Source organism: Apodemus sylvaticus, chromosome 1, assembly GCF_947179515.1.
Source record: "Apodemus sylvaticus chromosome 1, mApoSyl1.1, whole genome shotgun sequence".
NCBI lineage: Eukaryota > Metazoa > Chordata > Mammalia > Rodentia > Muridae > Apodemus > Apodemus sylvaticus.
Window position 1 is genome coordinate 7562256 of NC_067472.1, and position 11116 is coordinate 7573371.

Consider the following 11116-nt stretch of genomic DNA (forward strand, 5'->3'; position numbering starts at 1 on the left):
TAGCAGGGCCTCCTGTTGGTGGATCAATCTCAGGAAATGCCTTCTGACCTCAGAACAACTAATTCCCTGCTCCCCATTGTGTGCTCTCTGATGGAAAAACAAAGTTGTCTCCACTTTCTCCAGCACTCACAGGGAAAGTTTTATTTCTCTGCCTCAGACCTTGCACTCCGCTGAACGTGTTCAGGGTGGAGTTTTAGTAAGTCAGGTTGGAGAAAGTGAGCACATGGGATTACAGCCTAAAAAGTTTAAATACATAGAGGTAAAATGAATGTTGTTTCACGGGCAAAAGCTGCTTTTCTTGGTGCATTTAAGACCCAACAAGAGAAATAGAGCCCTGTGTAGAGAAGAGGGAGACCATCAGCCACGTGTTGAGGGAGATAAATATGATGAAAACACACTTTACACATGTATGAAAATATAATGAAGCCTGTTACTTAGGATAATTACACATGCTGATGAGGTTTTGGTTCAAGGTAGAAATGACATCCTTCCCTTTACCCTTCCATCTGTCACTTTGGAGGACTCAAGCAAGCCCCTGACCCCTGACCCCTAACCCCTGACCCCTGACCATGGCTCTCAGGATGAGTTGTCCTATCTACAGACAGGAATAAAACTGCTTTCCTATAAAGCTTCCCAGGATGAAAGTACTCCCTCAAGGGCAGAGGAAACACTAGAACAGGAAGAGCTCTGTGTCCAGGAAGAAAAGGAGAGTGTCCCCATGTACCTGTTCACCATAGGCGCTGGTTTCTGCACCATGGTGGCCCAGTGGGAGAGCAGGTGTTGGGATCCAAAGTGGCCTGAGAAGCCAGGGCCACTGACAGAGCAACCACAGGGGGAAAGGTATTTTCTGTGAGTTATTATTTTTTTTTCTTCTCAACTGATACTCAGCTCTCTTCTCCCTGGTGATGCACAATCAATCAGAGACCATTTTCAAGAAGTCTCACTTTCTACTCAAAAATAAATACAGATGCTCAAGGACTTTCCAAAATAGTACCAAGGGGACTTGTCCGTAACATTCCCCTTCCTGGTGGCTCTTAAATAGAGAACCCTCCACCTCCCCCGACATGACCTTCTGTGGCTTTTAGTTACCTCTGACCAACTCTTGTGTTAGTTTCTGTGTGTTTTAAGGCAATAATATACCCTAACTAAAAGTCTATTTCTCTCACAGGCCACAGGACAGCCTCTTGGGAGAACGGAGGCAGAGGAAGCCTGAAGCAGCAGGTCGTGTTGCTCACGGCCAAGAAACAAAGATGACTGCATGCTGGTGATCGGCTTCTTTCTTAGATAGTCCAAGAGCTCACAGCCAGAGAATGGCTCCACCCACAACTAGGAGGGGTTTTCCTCCATCACTCAACACCATCAGGAAAATTCCCCACAGGCATGCCCAAGAGGTCCAACTCCAGGTGACTCTAGATTCTTCTAGGATAGTGGAATGCTAAGCCTCACAACTCTGGTCTGAAAGTATCGAATGGCAAACTCCAGGAGGAAACAATGTATAAGTTTTGAATTGTGGGCCTCTGAGCGGCATGATGAACCGCCCCGCTATCCTCCTGTGTCCTGTGAGGTCCTTTACTCAGCATCTCCGAGTGGTACAGACTTCCTGCCTTAGGTACCTAGTAGGCTTGACTGCCGGATCAACTGCTGGGTTACCACTGCATGCCTGTTTTACTTACTGATGCCCCAAGACACAAGACTAATGAAGCAGGCAATTTCGATAGTTTATTTTATAACTGTTCCATTTTGTTTCTACTTATTATTGATTTCTTATGTGTTAAGTAAAACTTTATCGTAAGTATGTATACGTGTACCTGTGTTATGTATGTATTGGAAAATGTACATGACGAGAGAGCTTGGAATTAATCTGTGCTTCTAGGCATCCATGGGCCTCAGAATGCAAACTCCTAAGTAAGAGGAAATTTTTGTAGTCAAATCAGTGAAACCAAGAAACTGTCCTTGACAAATACAGTGGACTAAACTATAGGTCTTAACTGGGTATCTTTACTTTGTGCACACACTATTGTTTTTAAGACTCGCACAGGTCACAAAGAAAGCATGGTGTAGAGTTATTTATGCCATTATAATAAAAATCAACAGGTGTAATTTCAATGTTCAGGTCATGAGTGAGCTCAATAGTGCTTGCTTTATTATAGGGAATCTTTGTTTCCATCCTGGGGGCGGGGATATTTGCAGCAAAATCACATGACACCCTCCCTTGTGTGTGTGTGTGTGTCTGTCTGTCTGTCTGTCTGTCTCTACCTGTCTCTGTCTCTCTCTCTCTCTCTCTCTCTCTCTCTGTCTGTCTTTAAGGCACCATTACCACCACCCCTTTTTTTTTTACTTATATCTTACTTTAATGTTCCCACATGCTTGTCTAGTGCCCTCAGAGTCAGAAAAGGGCATCAGTTCCCTGCAACTGTAGTTATGGATAGCTGTGCACATCATGTGGGCACTGGTAACTGAACCTGGGTTCTCAACAAGAGCAGTAAGTATTCTTAACCACTGAGCCATCTCTCTAAAAGCCCATTTTTGTTTTATTTGGGGTTGGTTTGGGGGGGGGGTTGTTTTCAGGAACAACATTTATTGTTTTTCCAATTGTTACAGTAAATATAGGTGGGAAAGAGTGGTTTTAGCAATTAGAAGAAAAACTAAAAATCTGGGCTTTGGCTATTATAAGTTATTTATAACGATGGGAGAAAAAAATAACTATTTCACATCACAGACCTCCCTGCTCCCCTAGTCCTAATATTTGCTCACCAAGCTGAAAAAGAGACATGTTTGACTTGCACGCTGGAGGTCTGAGCTTGAGAGCAACATTTGTCCCATCTCCAGCCCAGGAGTCACCAGGCACAGTGGGGGAGAGCTTTAGGGGTAAGCTGGACAGACCCTCAGGGTTTGGAAGTGCAACCTCCCCTTCTTCTGGCTCAGGGGTTCAGGGTACAAGATAAACAAAACCAACTCAGAATGAATTTGGAGGAGAACCAGCAAGCAGCTTGAGCAGGAATGGGCCGGAAGGAGGAGGGACTGCGGCATCTCCTCACTAACCTACGGAAGCCAGAGGGGGCCATCTTCAGCTGGCCTTAAGAGGCAGACCAGATGTCTAATTTAGGGAGAATCACCAAGAGGGAGGAGAGAGGCAGCGCGGCCAGGAGAGAACAAGAAGCCTCTTCCTTTCTGGATACAAGAAGGCAGCCAGGTGGAGACCCAGGACTTGCATGGTTTTCAGGGTGTTTTGGGGTGGAATTTGGTGCTGTTCTTGAGCGATGCACACTGAACAATGCCACCATCTGGTGGTCAAACCAAAAATTAAGCAAAGCAGAGACTCTCTCTCTCTCTCTCTCTCTCTCTCTCTCTACCACCAGGAGTTGAGTCACCGTTTAAATCCATGGCAGGAGGTGGTACTTAAACTCACCTGTACTGAATGATACACTGGAGGATGTTTGTAATGAGAGTGATGGCTGCCTGGCAATTAAATATAAGCACAGATGCTCCAAAGCTCTTTCCATAAAGAGGGGAATCTGCATTCCCCAGCTCTGATCTGGACCTGCACGCCAGCTGGGTTTTGAAAAGGAAGACACAGAAGTAAGGCTGTCTACTGTCCATGCCTTCAGCTCGGTCAGCCTTGGGCCTTCACCCTGCTTCGTCCAATGCTGCCTTGGAACAAGCCCAGGCTAGCCTCTGAGAATAAGTGGTAAGAGAGAAGGGGGCCCCTTCCATCTCAGCTGCTTCTGAGACTGTAAACATGAGCCAATATCAGCAGCCCCACCCCCACCTCACCCTCCACCCAACCCCCAAATCATCCCACCCACCCACTCCACCCCTACCCACCCCATCCCCACCCCCACTAACTGCTCCCTAACAGACAATTGGGAACCTATTCAAGACAATGTGAGACCTATTCAAGCTGTAACCCATGGTCTCAGGAGATACATTGTTTCAAATCCCTGAGTTGTGGGATAACTCAGAATGCAGCAGCCAGGAGCTGATACACACCCTCCAATTTAAAATGAAAGGCCTGCAAGCTGGATTTCACGCTTAAGACTCATTATCACTATTTTATACTGGGGTCTAAAGCAAGGCATAATTGACTTTACCCCATCTTGACTCTTTGCTGGTGCGGCATGGCCTTGGTGGGATAGAGTGACATGGTTCCTGGCCCTGGGACAGGGCTAGCAGGTGTGGGCCTCCACAAGTGTCAATGGCTGCTGGGGTGTAGGGCTTGTTTGTATAATAAGGTACATATTTTACAATCCTTGTTTAAGGAATGTCCTCCCTATTAACAGTAATGACTCCATGATAATCAGAGACAGCATGAGTCCAGGAGATGAATGAAGGTGTGGCTATGTGTCAGCAAAAATGGTAAATGCTGGGACCTTCAAGGCAGCCCTTAAGGTTGTGGAAAAGAACCTAAAAACATGGGTTCAAAATTATATAATTTTTCAACTATGCAAAATACAAGGATTCAGTTTGAATTATGAGGGGCTTCATGGGTCTAAATGAACAAAAGCAGATGTACTTGGAGCCAACTTGTCAGAAAGATACACATCCCAAAAGATGCAAAACCCCAAAGATACAAAACCCAAAAGACACAAATGCAGGCAGATTCCTGAGTTCAAGGTCAGCCTAGGACGGAGCTAATTTAGGTCCAGGTGTAGTAGAAACAGTAATTTCAGGATGGGGTCCCACCCAGCTAGTTTATTGTCTTTGCTTAACAGAAGCAGGCGGATCTCTGAATTCTTTTGCAATGTTAAAAGAAAATGTGTGCTTGCTGTTTCCTAAGAATGAAGGGGCTAGGGTCAAGGGATGCTGATTCCAAGGATAATCAAAAAGAAACCTGGAGTAAATGATTGGATTGATACACAAAATAAAAGGCTGTAGGAGGTGAGCTAGCCAGAGAATTTTTAGGATAGTAAGAGAGGAACTACTTGGAGAACAGTCTCCAGCAGAACATAGAGAGAGAGCTGTCTAGAGATTTCCAGAGAAAACAGAACAGAGAGAAAGCAGACTGGAAAGATGGGAGAGCAGAGCAGAGGCCACCAGCTTCAACCCACGATTTGACCTCCAGTTGTTTGTTTCCTGCTCCCAGACACCCCTCCCTCAGAACCTCTTTCCAAGCAGAGGCTGGGCAACTCTTAGCTACTTTGCAACATTGACAGTAGTAAGCTCTGACTTTGGTATTCAGAGGAGTTACATTATCCATCCATCCACCCATCCATCCATCCATCCGTCCGTCCGTCCATCCACCCACTCATCACTGAGCGTGTTGAAAAGTGCTAGAGTATGCACTGAAGATTTAAATTGGTCGTGATGACCCTCGCGATGGTCCTGGCTGTTGGAGGAACCAGAGGCGCAGCCATCCTAATAACAAAGTGGGTAAAAGTTAGAATACCGAAGTGACTAGCCTGGGGAAATCGTAGCTAGGGATACATTAGCCAGGATCCAGTGGAAGGAAGAGAAAGCAGTCCAGATTCTCTTAGTACAGGGGAAGTTTACTCTACGGAATGTGTTACACACGTGAGGAAGCAAACAGACAAGATCCTATATCATGCTTAATCACTGCCAGAGACGCAGCACGGGGAAGGGGAAATGCCTCCCTTGTCACAACCCAGTCACTTCCAAGGTCTAGCTCTGACTAAACCCAGCAGCAGCCCTGGGCATGCAGCGTATAGGAAAGACTCCACAGGATGAGCAGAGCTTGGTGGATATGTAGACAACATTATTCCACCCAAACATCCCTCTCCATCCCCACTCCCAGGGCAGAAGGACCCTTCATCCTGGGGCAACTCTAGCCTGCTGTGAATATCAAGGATCATCTCAGCACAGAAGGAAGGACTGCTTCTGCGTCCTTCTCAGGAGAGCAGCATCTCAGCAAACATCTGGCTAAGTTGGAGCAAGAACAGAGTGTGGGGAACCGTCCCAAGCTATTCGGACTTATTCACAGCCTTAAGGTGGCGGCTGCCGAGAAGGAAGAACAATTAACTAGAGCCTTCCCTATGAGCTATCAGTGTGAGAAGATTCCCGAGAATACCACAAGGTGTTCCTGCCCTAAGGGCGGAATGTACCTTCCAGCGTTAACTCCGAGTGTCCCCTCCAGATGACCAGATGATCTCCTTGCTTCCTGCTTCAATCCCTAGGGGTGTCTCTGCCCTTCCCTCCTTTGTCTGGTGTGAAGGTTAATTCCTTCTCTGTAAGCCTTAAAACCCACTTACCTCCCCGACATTAAATGAAGCCTTGACACAACCCAGACTGACTCTGATTTTGTTAGCGTGCTTGGCTTCCCTTTTCTCTCCCCCCATTTTTGACCCTCAGGTAGTGCCCCTTCGGGACCCGGGAATAACTGGACCTGCTGGACGGGTCAACAGAGCATCTGCCTGTGGAAGCCAAGATCTCATGCAGAGGTGAAACCACAGAGGACTCAGTCTTCTATCCACAGCATTGAAGGTGCTGGGCGGAGGCTAGCCCTGCATTCCGTGACAGGCTGGTAAAGGATCGTGAGAACCTCGCTCATTCTGAGACCTGGAAACGATGCAGGATGATTGACAGGACCCACGAGGGTTTGAGCGTCACATCTTGGCTTTGCCTTTTGCTGTCCTCGCCCTCGGGTTGCCCAAGCCCATGTCCTTTGTTTCTTCACATGGAAAGGAGGGGGATGACCTCTCATTTACAAGATTGTTGTGAGGATCAAGTGATACCTCTCCTCGAGCTCCTGCTGGATATGGGGCAGTGGTGGCCAATGTGTGGCTTCTGGACTGGCACCATTAATACCACCTGGATTGGTTAAAGCTGAAACCGTTGGGCTGGGACCCAAAGTTAGCAAGTCAGAAACTGGGTGAGCCCGGCTACCTCCCTTTGAGCAGTTCTCTGAGGCTTCGGATGCCAGCTGACTGAAGCTGAGAGCCACTGATCTACACAGAACATAACTTCAGTAAATAGTTTCTGCTCTCACTATTTTTACAGAGTCGAGGAAAACGACAATGTTTTGCAATCACCAATGTGGCTAAAGCCACTGGAGCTGAGCTGGGATCTCAGGACTCCAGCGCTTTAGATGTTAGCACCAATGGTAAGTGGTTCCAGATCGTTCTGTGACACAGGTGGCTGAGACTGGTCTCACTGACCCCAGATGACCTAGACCTGCTTGGGACTGTCAATAATCCTGCTTGTTCAAGATGAGGTACCCTCCCCGCTACCCAAGAACTACAAGAATAACTCAAATGGAGTGAGGAGAAAACTGTCCACCCAGAGATTTTTAAGATAATAAAGTTGAGGAAAGCTGAAATGACAGTTAAGAATTAGCCTTAAAAGATCAAAGTATTTCACAAAGGAAATTTCACAGATTCAGAAAAGCAACAAATGCAGAAGGCAGGGAGATGAGCCTACACTGTGGTATTAGAGTCTGTACTGGAGTATATGAGTCTACACTGTAGTATTAGAGTCTGTACTGGAGTATGAGTCTACACTGTAGTATTAGAGTCTGTACTGGAGTATGAGTCTACACTGTAGTATTAGAGTCTGTACTGAAGGATACGAGTCTACACTGGAGTATTAGAGTCTGTACTGGAGTATATGAGTCTACACTGTAGTATTAGAGTCTGTACTGGAGTATGAGTCTACACTGTAGTATTAGAGTCTGTACTTGAGTATATGAGCCTACACTGTAGTATTAGAGTCTGTACTGGAGTATATGAGTCTACACTGTAGTATTAGAGTCTGTACTGGAGTATGAGTCTACACTGTAGTATTAGAGTCTGTACTGGAGTATACGAGTCTACACTGGAGTAATAGAGTCTGTACTGGAGTCTACGAGTCTACACTGGAGTCTGCCCTATTAGAGTCTGTCCTTTCCTGATGATGGTGGGGCAGGGGTGTCATTTCCCCTGAGAAGCAGCCTGATGCTGGACCCCAACCCATCAGGAGCTGACTGTATACACTACTAGAAGCTATGATCACACACGCTCAGATGGTTTAGTCACCACTAGATGGGGGTATTTTGCTGAACTGGGTGGGAGGCACTTTCTGGAGACAGAACCAGAAGACAGGTTCGCCAGCAATGGAGTTGGTCACGTTAGGAGTCGCAGGGGAAGTATGAGGCTGGGGAAGACAGAAAAATCCTTTCCAGCCTCAACCCTAGCCTGGCCAACCAGGGTCACCTCTGCTCCTACACACAGAGCCTGGGACTTTGTTTGTGGTCAGCATTACCAAAGTCACCATACTACTGTCCAGGTGGCCTGAGATAGCAAATACTCAGCAGAATTATTGAAATAGTTACTCCAGGCTGGCCACACAGCTCAGCTGGCACACAGCTTGCCCAGTGTCGGGTGTGTGAAGCCTGGGCTTGCTCTGCATAAAACTGCATGTGGCGGCACAGTAGAGAAGGGCTAGCGGGACAGTCCCTGGTTCAAGGTCACCCGCTTCCCAGCCACATGTGGCCAGCCTGGGCTAGACACCTGCCTCAGAAAAATAACAACAGGAGCGGCAGAGGTAAGTCAGCGGGTGAAGGCAAGAACCTGAGAGACCTGGTGTAAGGCACATGGTGCACACAGGCACAGGTCCCAGTCCTGGTGGTGAACACAAGAGAGGCCAGGGACCCACCTTATCCATGAGGTCCGGGCCAGTGAGAAGTCCTCCTGCCAAAATAGCAAGCTAGACAGTACCTGAAAATGACAGCCAGTGTTGTGCTCACTCAAATGCGCTCTCTCGCGCTCGCTCTCTCTCTCTCTCTCTCTCACACACACACACACACACACACACATACACACCCCCCACAACAACAATAATAAATATAAAGCTAGTAGCTAACCACAAGGAAAAATCCAAAAGTAAGCCTGCTACAAGGCCAGGTTCATCCTCCTGAGCAAGGGCCACATGTCTACACTGCTGAGGTCCCAGAGACTTCAAAGCCATCCAGGTTCCCTATCTTCTCTGTGAGCTCAGCTAGCCCTGTATGTGGGTGACCTGGGGAGGAGTCTTCAGGCTCAGCAGCAGAGCTTAGCTTAGGATGAAACGTCCAGCCCCTGATCTGTGGTGAATGATGCAGAAGACTCCTCACCTGAGGACGTGGGGTGGGAAGGTCAGAGGGAGGCCAGCCAGCAGGCCTCCGCTGGTGATAGCTAGGACACCAAAATAGAAAGACTCTAGAGCTCCCATAGACTGTCTAATCTACAAACCGGGCTGGAACAGAACTTGGTGAGTACCATGTTCTCTTGGTGAGTACCAGTGGGCAGAGGTGGAGGTGAGGGAGGGGAAGGAAACCAAGGTGACGCAGGGGCTCTCTGGTTTCTGACTGATAGTGGATGAGGAACAATGAGAGGTCCCAGGAACACAAGCAAGTCCTCATGAAGACACATGCAAGCCTTGGTGGCAGGAGACGCAATGGAGAACCAGCAGCAGACCTCAGGATTCCTGCTCAGGGGACCAGAGACCCGCATCTCCACACCATCTGCGCTGTCTCTGTGGGCAGCCTCTTCCCTCACCCTGTCGTCCACACTGACGTATCTTGAAGCCTAGTATTGTCTTGCTCCTGGGTGCTCTGCCCTGGGAAGAAGTAGTAGAGAGCCCTGATGCAAACTGGTGTCAGAGCTAAGGGCGAAGAATATGCCGACGGGGGCAGGAGGTGATGGCTGGAGGCAGGTTGGGAGGTGCTGAGGGAAGCCCAGCCTAGCAGACAGATGGCTGGATGTCATCCTGAATGGACAGAGAGACCCAGAATGCCAACAGAACCGACAAGGAAAGCCACCTGCAGACGTTACGATGGTAAAGGAGCCAGGTCTTTCGAGGCAGCAGCTACCCCAGAGAGAAGCATCCAACAGCGGGGAGCTCTGCCAGCGTTTCTTCAAGCTGCATCTAACAGACTTCTGCGACCTTCCTCCAAGTCACACGAGCTAACATGGCTGCCATAAACCTGCGGAGCTGTGTCCCTCTCCAGGGAAAATATTTCCATGTTTTCACACAAATGAAGGTGTTATCTTCACGGCCACACTCCTGAGCACGGTGACGAGGGAAGGGAAGGAAGGACTGAGTCACCTGCTCTAGGAGAGGCTTCTCCGAACCCACTAAAGACCAAGGAGGCTATAAACCTGCTGGTCCCATCCAACCAGGGTTGAGGTAGACGGAGGGACAGGACCCAGGCTCAGTTCCTGGCTGATCCACAACTCAGTTCTGCAGGAAGCCAGCTCCCCCACCCTAGGCTCTCACTAGCCCCCTCTTCAGCTGACTCTAGGCCAGACTTCTCTTCCCAGATTTCAGTTTACCTATGAGACCCTCAGACTAGGCCAGTGCTAACCCAGAGACCTACTTGTACCCAGCCAAGGTTTGGGTAATATGAAAATATCACACCTAAGGGAAAATAACAGAACAAAACTTAGTTTCCTCACGACCACACAAGCCTTGAAACCTAAACTCCACATCACAGCCTAATACCCGAGTCATAGCCAGTGACACCAGACCCACACCCAAACAACAAACATTTTACAACCTGAACGGCCCTCTTCCCAGACCTCTGGAGTGAGCAAAACTAGACTTCCTTCCTTGGCCCTGGCCTTGTCTGTAAGCCAACTTCAGCCCAGCAGCTGTCCTGAAATTCCAAGCTACCTCGGTGTCCAAAGACACGGAGAGGAAAGACTACAGGCGAGGCTGGCTATCCCCACCATGGAGAGACCCCAGCTGGAAGGCTGCTGGGTCCAGTTTTCTATTTGTGTGATACTCCAAACACACCAGGACACGGGAACTTCAAACAAGGCAGCTGTGGTGGCCAACCAAAACTCAGGCCACGGTCTGAGCTACTTGATCTCAGTGCGTGCTCACAGTCAGGCCTGCGGGTGGGATTAGAAAGCCTGATTTCCAAATCTAAGTCTGTAGTTGAACTGATTTAAACTCATCCCTGTCTAGCTGACAAATGGATGAGACTGAGACTATGGTTATTTTATTTGGCTTTGATAATTACTAGGGGGTAACCCCTCTTTTCTAAGAGCTGATCTGGCTACACCTGGCTACTTCCCCAGTGGTGTACCCCAAATACTTACTGTTCTACCTGTCCATGTGCCCCTAGTCCATCTCCTCTCATGGTGTGTTTCTCTCTCTCTCTCTCTCTCTCTCTCTCTCTCTCTCTCTCTCTCTCTCTGTC

The 11116-nt window shown here is 48.3% G+C and overlaps 1 long non-coding RNA gene across 1 annotated transcript; it reads left to right on the forward strand.

Moving 5' to 3' along the window:
- Positions 1-3061: 3061 nt before the first annotated feature.
- Positions 3062-6227, forward strand: LOC127685969 (uncharacterized). Its single transcript, XR_007977960.1, has 3 exons — positions 3062-3193; positions 3529-3688; positions 5753-6227. It is a non-coding gene; the product is annotated as an uncharacterized LOC127685969 (long non-coding RNA).
- Positions 6228-11116: the final 4889 nt, after the last annotated feature.